This window comes from Bos indicus, chromosome 1 (assembly GCF_029378745.1).
Source record: "Bos indicus isolate NIAB-ARS_2022 breed Sahiwal x Tharparkar chromosome 1, NIAB-ARS_B.indTharparkar_mat_pri_1.0, whole genome shotgun sequence".
Taxonomy (NCBI): domain Eukaryota; kingdom Metazoa; phylum Chordata; class Mammalia; order Artiodactyla; family Bovidae; genus Bos; species Bos indicus.
Window position 1 is genome coordinate 26,658,917 of NC_091760.1, and position 21,003 is coordinate 26,679,919.

General features: G+C 38.3%; 1 non-coding gene across 1 annotated transcript; it reads left to right on the forward strand.

Annotated features, from left to right (window-relative positions):
- Nucleotides 1-18,597: 18,597 nt before the first annotated feature.
- Nucleotides 18,598-18,669, forward strand: TRNAG-UCC (transfer RNA glycine (anticodon UCC)). Its single transcript has one exon. It is a non-coding gene; the product is annotated as a tRNA-Gly (tRNA).
- The last annotated feature ends 2,334 nt before the right edge of the window (nucleotides 18,670-21,003 follow it).

The window sequence follows — 21,003 nt, forward strand, 5'->3', positions numbered from 1 at the left end:
GATGAAGGAGAGTGAAAAAGCTGGCTTAAAACTCAACATTCAAAAAACTAAGATCATGGCATCCGGTCCCATCACTTCATGGCAAATAGATGGGGAAACAATGGAAACTGACAGACTTTATTTTGGGGAGCTGCAAAATCACTGCAGATGGTGACTGCAGCCATGAAATTAAAAGATGCTTGCTCCTTGGAAGAAAAGCTATGACCAACCTAGACAGTATATTAAAAAGCAGAGACATTACTTTGCCAACAAATGTCCATTTAGTCAAAGCTATGGTTTTTCGAGTGGTCATGTATGGATGTGAAAGTTGGACCATAAAGAAAGCTGAGCACTGAAGAATTGATGCTTTTGAACTGTGGTGTTGGAGAAGTCTCTTGAGAGTCCCTTGGACTGCAAGGAGATCCAACCAGCCCATTGTGAAGGAAATCAGTCTTGAATATCCATTGGAAGAACTGATGCTGAAGCTGAAGTTCCAATACTTTGGCCACTTGATGGAAAGAACTGACTCATTGGAAAAGACCCTGATGCTGGGAAAGATTTAGGGAAGGAGAAGAAGGGGATGACAGAGGATGAGATGGTTTGATGGCATTACTGACTCAATGGACATGAATTTAGTACACTCGATTGTACCATGACTGAGAAAGTTTTATTGGACAATACTAAATCAGGAGTGGAAAGAACTCCAAGGAATTTTTGATATCTGAAATATTTGAACGTCACCAAGAAATTGCTAACTCTCAGAAGACTTCAGTAACACCATAGTGAGAAGCAGGAGAAGCTATATGGAATATTAAAGGCTATTTTTTTTTCCCTAATAAAAATATCCATACCCTTACAAATTCAATTATGCTAAATTTCTATATAAATGTAATATTCTCTATGAAATGATTTTTTTCTGCAATTCTGTGAGTCAAAACATATCTTTTGCTAGAAGTTTTAAACATACAGTCACATTTTTTTATGACTCATTAGCAGCTTAAAGTAGCTTAAAAATATAAGGTGCCTATCTCACAAAATCACAGTACAACATGTAATGCCCCATTTACAAAAATATATCCAGATTTTGCTCCACACAAATATATGTAGCTCAATTTTCTAATATTTTCAATTGTTGAATACCATATAAAATTGAATTAAATCAGACCTAAAAGTAATATCTATAATAATAACTTTTCATTTGATCTTAATCTGCAGAAAGAGAATTTGTATCACACATATAGCTTAAAATGTTAAACATATTGAAGATTAAATTCAACAATTAAAATAAATGTGAAGCTAGGAATTTAAAATTGTGACATGACTGTACTACAGAAAAATCATTTTTGGTTCTTTAATATTATTTCTCAATTAATTTTAATTTTGCAAAACAAGTATGCCAGGCAGTCTCTTGGGCTGAGAATCATAGAGATGAATACCACACAACATTGTCTTTCTCACATTCTGCTGAGAAAGGCAGGCAAGAATGGGATGTTTTGTACAGTTTTATTTGTTCAGTAATGCTGGTAGATCATCTGTGAACATCTGGCTGACTAGATATCTTAATATTTATGTATTTTGTCTAGCCACAATTGTCAACTTATTCTAAGAACTGAACAGTCAGGCCTGATATAAAATATTGGCTATATTCTGCATGTTGTGCAATATATTCTTATAGTCTATTTTACTCATAATTGTTTGTACCTCTTATGGGCTTCCCTGGTGGCTCAGATGGTAGACAATCTGCCTGCAATATGAGAGACCTGGGTTCAATCCCTGGGTCAGAAAGATCCCCTGGAATAGGGAATGGCTACCCACTCCAGTATCCTTGCCTGGAGAAGTCCATGGACAGAGGAGCTTATTGGGCTACAGTTCATGGGATTGCAAAGAGTCAGACATGTTCACTTTTTAAATCTCTTACCCCTATGTTGCCTCTCCCCTCTTCTTTTTCTCCAATAGTAACCAATTATTTGTTATCTATGAGTCTCTTTTTTACTAATATATTCACTAGTGTGTTATATTTTTCAGATTCCACATATAAGTGATATCATATTTATAAACTTTTTCTGTATGACTTATTTCACTTAGCATCATGCTCTCCAAGTCCATCAATGTTGCTGCAAATGGTAAAATCCTGTTCTTTTATATGACTGAGTAGTATCCCATGGTGTGTGTGTGTGTGTATATATATATATATACACACCAGATACATGATTTCTAAGAGGAGAATGATGATAGAATTTTCATGAACCTTGTCCTTTTATATGCTAATGCTTTCAAAACTTTTATTTATATTTCTTTGTTATTGCAATGGGACCTTTTTATAAGCAAAATAGTTTTAGAGGAGAATTTCTCAAATATTCTATCATTTCTCTTTGAACTCCAAATTATCATGTATCCCATAAATAGTTCACTTAGTTGCTCTTTGAGGTGGGTCATCCTTAATGAATATTCTTATATAAAATAGGTATCTTCCTCCTCAACTTTCTATTACAACTTGTACAGATCAAAGCTGAGGTATTTGCTTGTATGTACTTGTTAAGATATTTGTTCACTGCTGCTGCTGCTAAGCCGCTTCAGTCGTATCTGACTCTGTGCGACCCCATAGATGGCAGCCCACCAGGCTCTGCTGTCCCTGGGATTCTTGAGGCAAGAACACTGGAGTGGGTTGCCATTTCCTTCTCCAATGCATGAAAGTGAAAAATCAAAGTGAAGTCGCTCAGTTGTGTCCAACTCTTAGCGACCCCATGGACTTCAGCCTACCAGGTTCCTCTGTCCATGGAATTTTCCAGGCAAGAGTACTAGAATGGGTTGCCATTGCCCTCTCCAACTTGTTCACTACACTAGATAATAACATCTCATGGTAAGGAATTATGTCTTAGTAGCTTTAAATTTGCACTTTAAATTTGCCCATCCTCGGTCTTAGTTGAATGCATAAATGAATGAATGTTGCTAAGCTGCTAAGTCATTTCAGTCGTGTCCAACAACTCTGTGTGACCCCATAGATGGCAGCCCACTAGGCTCCTCTGTCCCTGGGATTCTCCAGGCAAGAATACTGGAGTGGGTTGCCTTTTCTTCTCCAATGCGTGAAAGTGAAAAGTGAAAGTAAAGTCGCTCAGTCATGCCCGACTCTTAGCGACCCCATGGACTGCAGCCTACCAGGCTCCTCCATCCATGGGATTTTCCAGGCAAGAGTACTGGAGTGGGTTGCCATTGCCTTCTTTGAAATGAATGAATAAACTACTACAAATATCTTATTATTTATTTATGCTAGATTCCCCTGTCTCTTGTTGTAGTTCTCACAATTACAGTTAACACTTCTACAAATTTAGGGATTTGTTAATGTTTGTTTCCTACCTTGAATCTAGGTCCTTGAGAGAACAGACTTCATCCATTGCAAGGAATAGCAGAAAAATTAACTAATGTTATATGAAAAGTTTCACCTTCCCAGGTGGTGCTAGTCGTAAAGTATCCACCTGCCAATCAGGAGATACAAAATATGGGTTTGATCGCTGGTTCAGGAAGACCCTCTGGAGAAGGTCATGGCAACCCACCCCAGATTTCTTGCCTGGGGAATTCCTGGACAGAGGAACCTGGTGGGCTACAGTCCATGGGGTCACAAAGAGTTGGACATGACTGAGTGCTAGCACAAACACCCACACACACGTGGAAAGTGGAAATAAATAAGAATATAGCAGAAAGACCATGACTAGAATTGTAGGTTGGAGACTCACCTACTCAGTGGTATTTACAGTCTTAAAAAGGTATAACTGCATTGAGGAGTGAAAAGATAGACTCAACTGAAGGCTTGGGTGACAGTCACATTTAAGAAATGGGGAAAGAAAAAGAAAATGAAGGAAAGAAGTAGACGCAGTGATTAGAGAGATTGGAGAATGGGTAAATGCGAGGCAAGGAAAAAATTGTGCAAGGAATAGAGATTTAATGACACCACATACCGTAGACAGGCCAAGTAGCACTGAAGAAAGGTAATTGAATTTGAAGATTATGGGTGACATTTGAGAAATTAAATTCAACATAGAAGTGGGAGTTTAACCATATAAAATGAGATTTATGAGGGGATAAATTGTCCAAAGCAGCAGTTTTGGAGTACATATTAAAGAATTTGGGGGGTAAATGGAAATAAAACACTACAGTACTTTACTATTTAGTAAGAAATTATATCAAAGGTTCTAAAAGTCAAATCAATGGGCTTACCATATCAATCTTGCTGTGGACAGGGATGAAGCTGGTAGTAAGGGTGTTTACATCATCTCTAATGTCAGAGACATGATGTTTATTTCCCTTACTTTATGGTCCTTCTCAACACAGAGAGAATGCTACCACTAAACTTTATGAATTATTTGTATATTAATGAATTTCATGTTGTATATGTACCAGGAATTAATAAAAAATCTAATTTTATGAAAATTTCTACTTAACTATAAGCAGTGTAGGACATGTGGAGAAGGCAATGGCGATCCACTCGAGTACTCTTGCCTGGAAAATCTCATGGGCGGAGGAGCCTGGTAGGCTGCAGTCCATGGGGTCGTGAAGAGTCGGACACAACTGAGCGACTTCCTTTCACTTTTCACTTTCATGCCCTGGAGAAGGAAATGGCAACCCACTCCAGTATTCTTGCCTGGAGAATCCCAGAGATGGGGGAGCCTGGTGGGCTGCCGTCTGTGGGGTCGCACAGAGTTGGACATGACTGAAGCGACTTAGCAGCAGCAGCAGCTGGACATGTAATTCAAATAATAATAAAAGTTTGAAATTTATTAGCAAGTAGTAGTCTTTTTTAGCAAGTAGTAGTCTTTTTTCCCCCTGACCAAAGATTATAGACTTTAATAAGTTACCTTGGAAATGCTTACCAGACAAAAGTTAATGCATAAGTTCAAATACATCCTATTTTAAAAGTAAACGTATACTCAAATAACTTTAAATGCTAAAACAAAAGCATATTTTATATATTCAATATATATTATTCATTCAATTTGTTTGTTTGTTTGCAAGCTTATTTGGTGCCAGATATATCAGTGAACAAAAGCAAGTGAAGATCCCTGCCCTCATTCAGCTTACCTTCCAAGGACATCAGACTGTAAACATAACAAATAAGCACTTATATATTATATGAGAAGATGATTGAAGCTATGGATAAAACAGAGTAGAGCAGAGTAGGAAGTAAGGGGTAGGAAGGCAGAGTGTAGTCTCAAATGAAGCGGTCAGGGTAGGTCTTAAGGGAAAATGAACTTGAGCAAAGGTTTAGAGGAAGACTGTAAGGAAGGTAAGTTGAGGGAATTTCTGCAGAAGAGCAACCCTGGGAAAGGAAACAAAGGCTTTGTGATGTATGAGAAGCTAGCAAGGAGGCCAGTGTAGTTAGAAGCAGGGAGCAAGGAGAAACCAGGAAGAAGGGGCAGGAGATCAGAAAGGTAAAGGGGACTGGGTGAGCATGATCTAGGTCTTTGAAGGTCATTGTAAAGACTTTGGTTTTTGTCACAAAGATAATCAAGTCTCCTTCTCTTTTGATGGATCCTATCAAATCTCTGATAGTTGACTTGGGGATACATTAAATGTTCCCCATATCCATAATCGAATGGATATGTTTATGTATGTTCCAGTCACCTCTGCTTCTAAGAATATAATTCAGGAATCTTCCTACCCACAATGTAGTGACTCAGTTTACCCACGATGCTTTAAAAGAGTGAGCTATATAACAATATGACAGTGTCCTAAATATGCAGCTAGAAGTTAATCTATGAAACTTCATCTTTTTTAATTTTAATTTATTTATCTAAATTGGAGGCTAATTGCTTTACAATATTGTAGTGGTTTTTGCCATACATTGACATGAATCAGCCATGGGTGTACATGTGTTCCCCACCCTGAACCCCCTCCCCACCTCCTTCCCCATCCTATCCTCAGGGTCATCCCAGTGCACCAGCCCTGAGCACCCTGTCTCATGCATCAAACCTGGACTGGTGATCTGTTTCACATATGATAATATACATATTTCAATACTATTCTCTCAAATCATCCCACCCTCGCCTTCTCCCACAGAGTCCAAAAGTCTGTTCTTTACATCTGTTTCTCTTTTGCTATCTTGCATATAGGGTCATAGTTCCATCTTTCTAAATTCCATATATATGTGTTAATATATTATATTGGTGTTTTTCTTTCTGACTTACTTCACTCTATATAATAGGCTCCAGTTTCATCCACCTCATCAGAACTGATTCAAATGCATTCTTTTTAATGGCTGAGTAATACTCCATTGTGTATATGTACCACTGCTTTCTTATCCATTCATCTGCTGATGGACATCTAGGTTGCTTCCATGTCCTGGCTATTATAAACAGTGCTGCGATGAACATTGGGGTACACATGTCTCTTTCAATTCTGGTTTCCTCAGTGTGTCTGCCCAGCAGTGGGATTTCTGGGTCGTATGGCAGTTCTATTTCCAGTTTTTTAAGGAATCTCCACACTGTTCTCCATAGTGGCTGTACTAGTTTGCATTGCCACCAACAGTGTAAGAAGGTTCCTTTTTCTCTGCACCCTCTCCAGCATTTATTGTTTGTAGACTTTTTAATAACAGCCATTCTGACCAGCTTGAGATGGTACCTCATTGTGGCTTTGATTTACATTTCTCTGATAACGAGTGATGTTGAGCATCTTTTCATGTGTTTGTTAGCCATCTGTATGTCTTTGGAGACATGTCTGTTTAGTTCTTTGGCCCATATTTTGATGGGTCATTTATTTTTCTGGACTTGAGCATATGTTTGTATTTTTAATAATTCTTTTCCTGTAGTTGAGATCTAATCTTACCACATTGTGATCAGAAAAGATGCTTGGAATGATTTCAATTCTTTTGAATTTACCAAGGCTAGATTTATGGCCTAGGATGTGATTTATTCTGGAGAAGCTTCTGTGTGCACTTGAGAAAAAGGTGAAATTCATTGTTTTAGGGTGAAATGTCCTATAGATATCAATTAGGTCTAATTGGTCCATTGTATCTTTTAAAGTTTCTGTTTCCTTGCTAATTTTCTGTTTAGTTGATCTTTCTATAGATGTGAATGGGATATTAAAGTCTCCCACTATTATTGTGTTGCTGTTAATTTCCCTTTTCGTACTTGTTAGCATTTGCCTTACATATTAAGGTGCTCCTATGTTGGGTGCATATGTATTTATAATTGTTATATCTTCTTCTTGGATTGATCCTTTCATCATTATGCAGTGCCCTTCTTTGTCTCTTTTCACGGCCTTTATTTCAAAGTCTATTTTATCTGATAAGAGTATTGCTACTCCTGCTTTCTTTTGGTCTCCATTTGCATGAAATATCTTTTTCCAGCCCTTCACTTTCAGTCTATATGTGTTCATTTTTTTGAGGTGGATCTCTTGTAGACAGCATATAGGGGTCTTGTTTTTGTATCCATTCAGCCAGTCTTTATCTTTTGGTTGAGGCATTCAACCCATTTACATTTAAGGTAATTATTGATAAGTATGATCCCATTGCCATTTACTTTGTTGCTTTGAGTTCAAGTTTATAAACCCTTTCTGTGTTTCCTGTCTAGAGAAGATCCTTGAGCATTTGTTGAAGAGCTGGTTTGGTGGTGCTGAATTCTTTCAGCTTTTGCTTGTCTGTAAAGCTTTTGATTTCTCCTTCATATTTGAATGAGATCCTTGCTGGGTACAATAATCTGGGTTGTACATTTTTCTCTTTCATTACTTAGTATGTCCTGCCATTCCCTTCTGGCCTGAAGAGTTTCTGTTGAAAGATCAGCTGTTATCCTTATGGGGATCCCCTTGTGTGTTATTTGTTGTTTCTCACTTGCTGCTTTTAATATTTGTTCTTTGTGTTTGATCTCCATTAATTTGATTAATATGTGCCTTGGGGTGTTTTGCCTTGGGTTTATCCTGTTTGGGACTCTCTGGGTTTTGGACTTGGGTGGCTATTTCCTTCCCCATTTTAAGGACGTTTTCAACTATTATCTCCTCAAGCATTTTCTCATGGCCTTTCTTTTTGTCTTCTTCTTCTATGATTCGACTATGATTCTATGACTCCTATGATTTGAATGTTGGGACATTTGACACTGTCCCAGAGGTCTCTGAGGTTGTCCTCATTTCTTTTAATTCTTTTTTCTTTTCTTGTCTCTGCTTCATTTATTTCCACCATTCTATCTTCCACCTCACTAATCCTATCTTCTGCCTCAGTTATTTTTTTTAAATTTTATTTTATCTTTAAACTTTACAATATTGTATTAGTTTTGCCAAACATCGAAATGAATCCACCACAGGTATACCCGCGTTCCCCATCCTAAACCCTCCTCCCTCCTCCCCCCACCACCCTCCCTCTCAGAGCAGAAAAAGAAATAAAAGGAATCCAAATTGGAAAAGAAGAAGTAAAACTCTCACTGTTTGCAGATGACATGATCCTTTACATAGAAAACCCTAAAGACTCCACCAGAAAATTACTAGAACTAATCAATGATTATAGTAAAGTTGCAGGATATAAAATCAACACACAGAAATCCCTTGCATTCCTATACACTAATAATGAGAAAACAGAAAGAGAAATTAAGGAAACAATTCCATTCACCATTGCAACGGAAAGAATAAAATACTTAGGAATATATCTACCTAAAGAAACTAAAGACCTATATATAGAAAACTATAAAACACTGGTGAAAGAAATCAAAGAGGACACTAATAGATGGAGAAATATACCATGTTCATGGATTGGAAGAATCAATATAGTGAAAATGAGTATACTACCCAAAGCAATTTATAGATTCAATGCAATCCCTATCAAGCTACCAACGGTATTCTTCACAGAGCTAGAACAAATAATTTCACAATTTGTATGGAAATACAAAAAACCTCGAATAGCCAAAGCGATCTTGAGAAAGAAGAATGGAACTGGAGGAATCAACCTACCTGACTTCAGGCTCTATTACAAAGCCACAGTTATCAAGACAGTATGGTACTGGCACAAAGACAGAAATATTGATCAATGGAACAAAATAGAAAGCCCAGAGATAAAACCATGCACATATGGACACCTTATCTTTGACAAAGGAGGCAAAAATATACAATGGATTAAAGACAATCTCTTAAAAAATAAATAAATAAATAAAGACAATCTCTTTAACAAGTTGTGCTGGGAAAACTGGTCAACCACTTGTAAAAGAATGAAACTAGGACACTTTCTAACACCTTACACAAAAATAAACTCAAAATGGATTAAAGATCTAAATGTAAGACCAGAAACTATAAAACTCCTAGAGGAGAACATAGGCAAAACACTCTCCGACATACATCACAGCAGGATCCTCTATGACCTGCCTCAGTTATTTTACTATTGGTTCCCTCCAGAGTGCTTTTGATCTCAGTTATTGTATTATTCATTATTTATTGACTCGTCTTTATTTCTTCTAGGTCCTTGTTAAACATTTCTTGCATCTTCTCAATCCTTGTCTCCAGAGTATTTATCTGTAACTCCGTTTTGTTTTCAAGATTTTGGATCATTTTTACTATCATTATTCTGAATTCTTTTTCAGGTAGACTCCCTGTCTCCTCCTCTTTTAATTGGTTTGGTGGGCATTTATCATGTTCCTTTCCTGCTGAATATTTCTCTGCTTTTTCACCTTGTTTAGATTGCTGTGTTTGGGATGGCCTTTCTGTATGCTGCTAGTTTGTGGTTCCTCTTTATTGTGGAGGTTCCTCCCTGTGTTTGGGGTTGGATGAGTGGCTTGTCAAGGTTTCTTGGTTAGGGAAGCTTGCATTGGTGTTTTGGTGAGTGGAGCTGGATCTCCTCTCTCTGGAGTGCAATGAAGTGTCCAGTAGTGAGTTTTGAGGTGTTTATGGGTTTGGTGTGACTTTTGGCCACCTGTATTTTAATGCTCAGGGTTATGTTCCTGCATTGTTGGAGAATTAGCTTGATATGTCTTGCTCTGAAATTTGTTGGCTCTTGGGTATAGCTTGGTTTCAGCGTAGATATGGAGGCTTTTGAATGAGCTCTTGTCAATTAATATTCCCTGGAGTCAGGAGTTTTCTGGTGTTCTCAAGTTTTGGGTTAAGCCTTCTGCCTCTGGCTTTCAGTCTTATTCTTACAGTAGTCTCAAGACTTCTCCATCCATACAGCACCAATGATAAAACATATAGGTTAATGGTGAAAAGATTCTCCACAATGAGGGAAACCCAGAGAGAGTCACAGAGTTACATGGAGAAAAGAAGAGGGAGGAGGGAGATAGAGGTGACCAGGAGGAGAAGAGGGGAAATCAAAAGGGGAGAGAGCAATCTAGCCAGTAATCAATTCCCTATGTGCTCTACACAATCTGGATCACTCAGAGAGGTTCCAGGAGTTCCACAGAGAAGAGAAGAAGGAGGAAGGAGATAGAAGTGACCAGGAGGAGAGGAGGGGGGAGTCAAAAAGTCAAAAAGAGAGAGACAGATATAGCCAGTAATTAGTTCCCTAAGTGTCCTCCACAGCCCAGACCACCCAAAAAGATTTACAGAGTTGGGTAGAGAAGAGAAGGGGGAGGGAGGAGATAGAGGTGATCTGGGGGAGAAAAAGGAGAGTCAAAAGGGGGAGAGAGCAACCAAGCTAGTAATCATACTCCTAAGTAAAAATGGGTACTGAAGATTGAATTCCTAAAGGTACAAAATTGATAACAAAAACCAAAAAGTGAAGATTAAAAATCTAGAGTAGAGTTAAATTCTCAAAAATACAATATTAAAAAAATCACAAAAATTGTAAAAATATATATGAAATTTGCTTTAAAAATAGGGTCTTTTTTTGCAAGTAATAATAGGTTATAAAAATGAAAATCAAAGGAGTAATAAAGAACTTAAAAATTTAAAAATTACAAAATGATAATAGTAAAATACATCTAGGAATATCTCTGGAGCTGTTAAGGGCAGTGTGGGGTCAGTTCAGTTTCAGATAGTTCCTTGTTCCAGCTTATACTTCTTCTCAAGGTCTATAGGCCCCTTCCAATATAGTCAGTGCTAACTACAGGGTTTTAATCTGTTGCACCTGTCACTTCCAGAGTTTTTCCCTCTTCTTTGTTTATTTTAGCTTCCTCTGTTTGCAAGTCTCTTCAGTGCCTAATTTACGCCCTGACACAGGGGGTAAAGGTGGTCACTTATTTAGGCTCGCTTGTTCAGTTATGCTCTGGGGAGGGAGGAACACTGCAAACAAATATCACTGACATGTGTGGGGAATGCTCACGGTGTCTGGGCCACACTGGCTTTGCCCCTGCTCATGGCATATGTGATTTTCTGGTCTACACTGCTCAGGCTCCAGGTTGCTCTGCAGGGGAACTGTCTAAAGCGGGCCCTGGGTTGTGTGCACTTCCCAGGTCTGAACCACTCAAGTTCAGTTTCTTGGGTACTCCACAAAGGCACAGACTCGGTTGGGCCTGCATTCTGTGCCTTTCCCAGGTCCATACAGCTCAGGTGACCAGGTGGTTGGCGGCTCACTCTCCCAGCTGGGTTGTGCGTCTTATTACCTCCGCAGTCGCAGCCCCTCAGTTTCCTGGGTGCACCGCAAGAACACCATCTCAGGTGTACCGTGTGTCTCCTCTGGGGACCTGATCTCCAACTGCAACTCTCCTGGTGGATGTCAACCATCCAGAATTACAGGAAGACTTCGTTAGTAAATGAGAGTCTGTGCACAGTTTGGTGAAGGATGCCACCTCTGGGGCCAAGGTTGCCCCTTGCCTTCCGGCTCTGACTGTTGCCCACCTGTCTCTCTGCCTCCAGTGGGGGGAGGGGCTGGTCCACAGCTGGCTAGCTCTCCTCTGGTGTTCGCTTAATCCTTTGTTCTGTGAGTGGGCCAGGCTGTGCCTCAGAGCTTTTAGCGGAAAAGTCTAAGACACTAGAGATCTCTTAAAATTAGAGATACCAAGGGAACATTTCATGCAAAGATGGGCACAGTAAAGGACAGAAATGGTAGGGCCCTAACAGAAGCAGAAAATATTAATAAGAGGTGGCAAGAATACACAGAAGAACTGTACAAAAAAGATCTTCTTGACCCAGATAATCACGATGGTGTGACCACTCAGCTAGAGCAAGACATCCTGTAATATGAAGACAAGTGGGCCTTAGGAAGCATCACTACGAACAAAGCTAGTGGAGGTGATGGAATTCCAGTAGAGCTATTTCAAATCCTGAAAGATGATGCTGTGAAAGTGCTACAAATTCCAAGGAAGCCCCACAAAGAAAGCAGGAGGGGGTCTTGTGCTGGAATCCAAGTGAAGAAAATGCATAAAATAAGAAGTGAGCAGCTGTGTCTGCTAGTGGACTTAATTTCAAGTGAATCAAGAACTTGATGTTTCTTTTTAATTTCTGAGACACAAAATAAAATGTCTAAATTTATTTTAAATTTTCTCAATTGTTTTAATTTTTTTTTTCAAATTTTCACTCAGTTTATTTTCTTGTTAGTTCACTTTTATGTTTACTTCATTTGGCTACAAGCTCTCTGCAGAAAGAGACGTGACATCATTTTGTATCTTCAGCATATATTTTGATGCCTGTGATATAACAGCTGTTCATTCAGTGTTCAGTAAGTGAGAGAATGAAGGGACAAAACAAAGTAAAACTGTTAGGCTTTTCATTTCAACTGAGGAGTCACTCTGAAAGTATATAGTTTCTTGAAATTATTCTCACAATTTACCAGTTTCAGATGTCACAAACCAAGAACACTGATCTGTATACCATCCAAACATGCCAAGAAATGTGTTCACAAAAATATCACTTTGTTTCTATTAACTGTTATTTTTGTGAGTGCATTGGGTCAAGAATGAAGGAAAGGGAAGCCAGTCAGGTAGAAAGCTAGTAGCCTTTAGATGATTAAAGAGGCTTATTCTTCCAGGAGGTTCCTTTGTGTTTTAGATACAAGCCTTCTGTTCCCCTTTAATAAAGGAAGGGAAAGGATGTTATATGCAGGAGCTCAGATACCCATAGTAAAGCTATCTTTTATCCTGTGAGTTTTCTCATCTCCTCCAGCTCCATTGGTTACTTTCTGCTAATGCTGCCCTTTTTGCTGCATATTCTATGTCAAGGTCACCTTTCTTACTTTTTAAAGTCAAACGTCCTTTTTTTTACTTGAGTTTCAAACACTATCCTCAATTGCTTACTTCTAAGACTTACTGAAAGAATATAACCTCTGAGAACTAAAAGAATTGTAATATTTATATATAGATTCTAATGCATTAAACACAGAATTTTAAGTATAGTTTAAATATTACTGAGTTGTATGGCTTCCTCTCTATTTATGTCCAGAATTGCATTTGCCATACCTAGCCACAGAAATAGTGTGATTTAATTAATTAATTGCAGGAGGTAAGATGCTAAGCCTTGTTTCTTATTTTCATGAATATGCAGCCATTTAATCATAAATGCACAGCTTTTCAATTACTACCTGTGTGACCTTGGTAAATTACTTAACCTCTATGTAGTTTAAGGACTCATGCTGAAAAATAGATATTAACTAGGGTAGCTAGTTTACTACCTAATAAATGTAATTTATTTTCCACCCAGAGACAGTTTTGTGAATGGTAGAGAAAGCTAATAGTAAGTTTAGTCTAAAAAAAAGGCATAAAAAGCTGGATCATTCAAGAGAATCCAGGACATATAGTCTTCCCATAAAAAATAGTGCAAGTGAAAGTCACTCACGAGTCTGACTCTTTGCAATTCCATGGACTGTAGAGTCCATGGAATTCTCCAGGCCAGAATACTGGAGTGGGTAGACTTTCCCTTCACCAGGGGATCTTCCCAACCTAGGTCTCTGGCATTGCAGGTGGATTTTTTACCAGTTGAGCCACAAGGGAAGCCCCAAAATACTATAGTAGGTAGCCTATCCCTTCTCCAGGGGATTTTCCCCACCCAAGAATTGAACTGGGGTCTCCTGCATTGTAGGCAGATTCCTTACCAATTGACCTACCAGGGAAGGTCATTATTAAATGAGAAAACACATAGACTTAGAACTGTAGGTATTCAATAAATATTAGATTATTGTTATTAATATTGTAATTTATTATTATTTACCTAAGAAAATTCTTGAGCCATCTTTGGTCAGTAAGTAAGTGTCACCCTTCCAAGACAAGTAAACCAGCGTAGTTGTTTTGCCCACTTTTGATTATTTTACATTTTCTTTTGATAGCATCAGTTCAGTCAGTTCAGTCACTCAGTCGTGTCTGACTCTTTGTGACTCCATGAATTGCAGCACGCCAGGCCTCCCTGTCCATCACCAACTCCCGTTGTTCACTCCAAAGTTAATCCATTCTCACCATCAGTAAGTTTCTCTAGTCTGGAGGCAATAAATGAAATACATTCTCAACTGAATGATTGTTTAGTAGAAATCTATCCTCAGTAGATTTAGAAGAGCTGTTCAGTTTTTGTTTGTTTTGTTTTTCTTTTTGTTTTCTGAGTGAGCCCTTCAGGATTATTTTGAAATTGGTCTTGCTCTCTCATTTTAGAGGCAGAATCATTTCAATCCCTTTAATTTCTCCTTATAAGTATAATTTTCCAGGTCCTTCATTTATGTGGTTCTCCAGTGAATTCTACACAAAGTTCTTTAAACTCCTTGCTGCTGCTGCTGCTGCTAAGTCGCTTTAGTCGTGTCCGACTCTGTGCGACCCCGTAGACAGCAGCCCACCAGGCTCTCCCGTCCCTGGGATTCTCCAGGCAAGAACACAGGAGTGGGTTGCCATTTCCTTCTCCAATGTGTGAAAGTGAAAAGTGAAAGTGAAGTCACTCAGTCGTGTCCAACCCTTAGCGGCCCCATGGACCATGGCCTACCAGGCTCCTCCATCCATGGGATTTTCCAGACAAGAGTACTGGAGTGGGGTGCCATTGCCTTAAGGAGCCTCAAATTGGTCACAGTCCTCTAATAGAGATAAAATGTTGAATATAGTAAGAGTATAACATTAAGATTGTCATATGCTAATCTAGAATTCTATAAAACATTTTATGTGGATAACATACTTGATTTGCTACTCTCCATTTGTGTCTTAGGGGTTTCCTAATAGATATATGTAATATCTATTTTTATTTTTCCAATAAAAATATAGATTTTTTCAGGTCTTAATATAACTTCATGATAGTATAGATACTAGACTGAGAGTTCCACAAGGATCAAGACCATGTTTATTTTTATCACCAGTATATAACAAGCTCCTAGCAGAGCACCTGCCACATCAGAGGGTGCTAGCAAATATTTGCTGAACAGGTGAATGAGTGGATCAATAAATGAATAAATGAAGATAGATAGAAATGAGAGACTGCTAAATAAATGTAGTGAATTGCATATCAAAGTTATGTACAAGTAAAAATATCAGTTCTCTGTGATTATGGTTTCAGTGTGTCTGCCGTCTGATGCCCTCTCACAACACCTACCATCTCATTTGGGTTTCTCTTACCTTGGACGTGGGGTATCTCTTCACAGCTGCTCCGGCAAAGCACAGCCACTGCTCCTTACCTTGGATGAAGTCATCCCTCATACCTTGAACGTGGAGTAGCTGCTCTCTGCCTTCCTGCGCCCATGCAGCCGCCTCTCCTTGGACATGGGGTTGCTCCTCTCGGCCGCCACTCCTGGATCATCGAAAAAGCAAGACAGTTCCAGAAAAACATATATTTCTGCTTTATTGACTATGCCAAAGCCTTTGACTGTGTGGATCACAATTAACTGTGGAAAATTCTGAAAGAGATGGGCATATCAGACCACCCGACCTGCCTCTTGAGAAACCTATATGCAGGTCAGGAAGCAACAGTTAGAACTGGACATGGACAAACAGACTGGTTCCAAATAGGAAAAGGAGTACGTCAAGGCTGTATATTGTTACCCTGCTTATTTAACTTATATGCAGAGTACATCATGAGAAATGTTGGGCTGGAAGAAGCACAAGCTGGAATTAAGATTGCCGGGAGAAGTATCAATTACCTCAGATATGCAGATGACATCACCTTTATGGCAGAAAGTAAAGAGGAACCAGAAAGCCTTTTGATGAAAGGGAAAGTGGAGAGTGAAAAAGTTGGCTTAAAGCTCAACATTCAGAAAACGAAGATCATGGCATCCGGTCCCATCACTTCATGGGAAATAGATGGGGAAACAGTGGAAACAGTGTCAGACTTTATTTTTGGGGGCTCCAAAACCACTGCAGATGGTGATTGCAGCCATGAAATTAAAAGACGCTTACTCCTTGGAAGGAAATTTATGACCAACCTAGATAACATATTAAAAAGCAGAGATATTACTTTGCCAACAAAGGTTCGTCTAGTCAAGGCTATGGTTTTTCCAGTGGTCATGTATGGATGTGAGAGTTGGACTGTGAAGAAAGCTGAGTGCTGAAAAATTGATGCTTTTGAACTGTGGTGCTGGAGAAGACACTTGCGAGTCCCTTGGACTGCAAGGAGATTTAACCAGTCCATCCTAAAGGAGACCAGTCCTGGGTGTTCATTGGAAGGACTGAGGCTGAGGCTGAAACTCCAGTACTTTGGCCACCTCATGCGAAGAGTTGACTCAGTGGAAAAGACCCTGATGCTGGGAGGGATTGAGGGCAGGAGGAGAAGGGGATGACAGAGGATGAGATGGCTGGATGGCATCACTGACTCGATGGACGTGAGTCTGAGTAAACTCTGGGAGTTGATGATGGACAGGGAGGCTTGGTGTGCTGCAATTCATGGTGTCTCAAAGAGTTGGACATGACTGACCAACTGAACTAGAACTAACTAACTAAAAATATCAGATATTAATATCTATCCATTTCTTCAAGGAATATTTATTGAATACCTTTATGCTAAATACTAAGAATATAAAATAAAATTAAGATAGAGTCATTGCTCACTTATAAAAATAGAGAAAACAACTATGGATTAGAAAAAATAATGATAACTTTAATATACACTAAAATAATACACTCCCCTAGAGAAGAAATGGAAACCCACTCCAGTATACCTACCTGGAGAATTCCATGAACAGAGGAGCCTGATGGGCTACAGTCCATGTGGTATCAAAGAGTCAGACATGACTGAGTACTAGCAGCTTATGTACAATATAATTTATCCTATATATATATGAAGATGGTTTAACAATATGTATTTTTTGTTCATTAAATTATTAACTGAATGGAAAAAATCATATAATCATGGGAATAGGTGAGAAATGTCTTTTGATAATTTCCAAGTATTTCTGGCATTTGTTTTGGCAAGCTGGAAATAGAAAATAACACAAAAAGTAGAAATTAGAAATAATTACAGAGATTATTCTGAAACAGTGAATCACTAGAAGGAGTTTCATTTAATTCAGGAACAAGTTCCCTATACGGACACTATTTTTCAAAAGTCTAGTGTGCATTTTTTTTTTCCACTGATTGCCTTTGGTTTCTATGGTATTCTATTATATTATACAGTCTACAAATAAAATTATTTTCTCCCTTAAAAAAAAGAAATGCCTTGTATTGAGTCTTCCCTAAGTCCTTTTAGTTTCAGTTAATATTGCTACTTTGAGAAAAGACATGTAGCAAAAAATATTTTACTTATAAAGAGTACAAATTTTCTTCAAATACTTGATCAATAAAATGATTTTCACCAAATAAAAAGAAAGAAAGGAAGGAAGCAATGAACAAACAAGGGTATAGATACTGGAAAGTGTTAGTCAGTCATGTTCAACTTTTTATGACCCCATGAACTGTAGGCCCACCAGGCTCCTCTGCCTATGGAATTCTCCAGGCAAGAATGATGGAATGGGTAGCCATTCTTTTCTGCAGTGGATCTTCCTGATCCAGGCATTGCAGACAGATTCTTTACCATCTGAGCCACCAGGGGAGCCCCTATATAATGAAAAGGAAGAGATAAAATTATAATCATTAATATATTCCTGTGTTTGTGTATGAGAATCTATGCAAAGATGTTCATCAAGTTGTCAATAGTATCTTAAAAGAGGGGACATTTGAGAATTTAAGAAATTGCAATTTTCTTATTTTTCTGTTTATATCCTATAGTTAGCATGATAAGAATGGTTATAGCTAAATATATAGTACAGTCCCTGCCCTCACAGAACTGTACTGAGGAGAAGAGACATAGCCATGACCAGACAACTACCTTGTAATAACCTAGCACAAGAGAAGCCCTAACTGATTTCAAGAGAACAGAGAAGGAAGTAACCATGTAAATTACAGGGAAGACTTTGGAAAGTGACAAGATTGAGAAAAAAAGAAGTGTTTTCAAGACAATGAAAATAGTGATTATGAGATTAAGGATTATAAAATCAAAATGTGTTTTGTGAGAGGAAATTGTTCCATGTGGCAAAGAACATAGGGTGCAAGACAAGAAGAAAAGAGTAGCTGATAAGAAAGGAGGATTTAACCAGATTGTAAGATTTCTTTATCATGCCAAGAAGATAAGGCTTAATTTTATACCAGTGGTAATCATACATTTTCATTCACGCACACTCAAAATGTTAAAAATTATCCATGTAATATAATATGCATGTGTATACTACATACTATATGCAGTATAAAAATATATACTATATTGTCTAAAAAACTATATACTGTTTTATATTTCCAAATTGACATAAAAAATTATCAAATTTTAAATGGTTTCAAAGAATAATTTATGAGGACTTCCCTGGTGGTCCAGTGGTTAAGACTCTGAGTTTCCACTTCAGGGGCTCAGGTTCAATTCCTGGTTAGGGAATTAATATCCCACATATTTCACAGTCAAAGAATAATTTCTGTTATATTATATACATGTTTTAGTTGTATGATTGATTCTTGAACAACATTGTTCTGAACTTCAAGGGTCTACTTATGCACAGATTTTTTTCAAAACATATACCATCAGCTCTTTGTATACTCAGGTATTGCATTCTTGGATTACACCAATGATGGATCACAAACTTAACACACCATCAGTCATTCATTACTCTATAGTTGTGGAACCCATTGATATAGAGGGCCAACTATGGGACTGAAGCAGCCAAGGATTCTGGTGTCCACAGCACATCCTAGAACCAGTCCCTCACAGATGCAAAGAACAATGGTATTTGCAAATCCTGGAGCTCCAGAGTGTCTCATTTAATTTAAATAAAAGAGCCTTCATGTAAGCTAAATAAAAGATGTCCTGTCATTAAAACCCATCATCCATATTAGCAAGACAAGCAAGTAGGTATATAGGTAGATGTGTAGGTAGACAGGGCTTTGCTTATACTGCAATCGATGAAGAATCTGCCTACAATACAAGAAATCCAGGTTTGATCCTGGGTCAGGAAGATTCCCCTGGAGAAGGAAATGCAAACCCATTCAAGTTTTCTTGCCTGGAAAATCATCAGACAGACAGGTGGATTACAAAATGAAGCCTTGACAAAAATAAGTTCTCTGGCTGAAATAAGATAAAGATTCCTTTAACGTTTCTCTTTTTTTAATTATTTTAATTGGAGGCTAATTAATTTACATTATTGTTGTAATTTTTACCATACATTCACATGAATCAGACATGGGTGTACATGTGTTCCCCATCCTGACCCTCCCTCACATCTCCCTCCCCATCCCATCCCTCAGGGTCATCGCAGTGCACCAGCCCTGAGCACCCTGTCTCATGCATCAAACCTGGACTGGTGACCTGTTTCACATATGATAATATACATGTTTCAATGCTATTCTCTCAAATCATCCTGCCCTTGCCTTCTCCCACAGAGTCCAAAAGTCTGTTCTTTACATCTGTTTCTCTTTTGCTATCTCACATATAGGGTCATTGTTACCATCTTTCTAAATTCCATATATATGTGTTCATATACTATATTGGTGTTTTTCTTTCTGACTTACTTCACTCTGTAAAATAGACTCTAGTTCCATCTACCTCATCAGAACTGATTCAAATGCATTCTTTTTACTAGCTGAGTAATACTCCATTGTGTGTATGTATCACAGATTTCTTATCCAGTCATCTGCCAATGGACATCTAGGTTGCTTCCATGTCCTGGCTGTAACAGTGCTATGATGAACATTGGGGCGCACGTGTCTCTTTCAATTCTGGTTTCCTTGGTATTCATGCCTAACAGTGAGATTGCTGGGTCGTATGGCAGTTCTATTTCCAGGTTTTAAGGAATCTTCACACTGTTCTCCATAGTGGCTGTACTAGTTTGCATTCCCACCAACAGTGTAAGAGGGTTCCTTTTTCTCCACACCCTCTCCAGCATTTATTATTTGTAGACTTTTTGATAGCAGCCATTCTGATCGGCGTGAGATGGTACCTCATTGTGCTTTTGATTTGCATTTCTCTGATAATGAATCATGTTGAGCATCTTTTCATGTGTTTGTTAGCCATGTGTATGTCTTCTTTGGCCCATTTTCTGATTGGGTCGCTTGTTTTTCTGGAATTAAGCTTCAGGAGTTTCTTGTATATTTTTGAGATTAATTCTTTGTCAGTTGCTTCATTTGCTATTATTTTCTCCCATTCTGAAGGTTGTCTTTTCACCTTGCTTATAGTTTCTTTCGTTGTGCAAAAGCTTTTAAGTTTAAGTACGTCCCATTTGTTTATTTTTGCCTTTATTTCCATTACTCTGGGAGGTGGGTCATAGAGGATCCTGCTGTGATGTTTGTCAGAGTGTTTTGCCTGTGTTTTCCTCTAGGAGTTTTATAGTTTCTGGTCTTACATTTAGATCTTTAATCCATTTTGAGTTTATTTTTGTGTATGGTGTTAGAAAGTGTTCTAGTTTCATTCTTATACAAGTGGTTGACCAGTTTTCCCAGCACCACTTATTAAAGAGATTGCCTTTTCTCCATTGTATATTCTTACCTCCTTTGTCAAAGATAAGGTGTCCATAGATGCATGGATTTATCTCTGGGCTTTCTCTTTTGTTCCATTGATCTATGTTTCTGTCTTTGTGCCAGTATCATACTGTCTTGATGACTGTTGCTTTGTAGTATAGCCTGAAGTCAGGCAGGTTGATTCCTCCCGTTCCATTCTTTCTCAAGATTGCTTTCAGATGACATGATCCTCTACATAGAAAACCCTAAAGACTCCACCAGA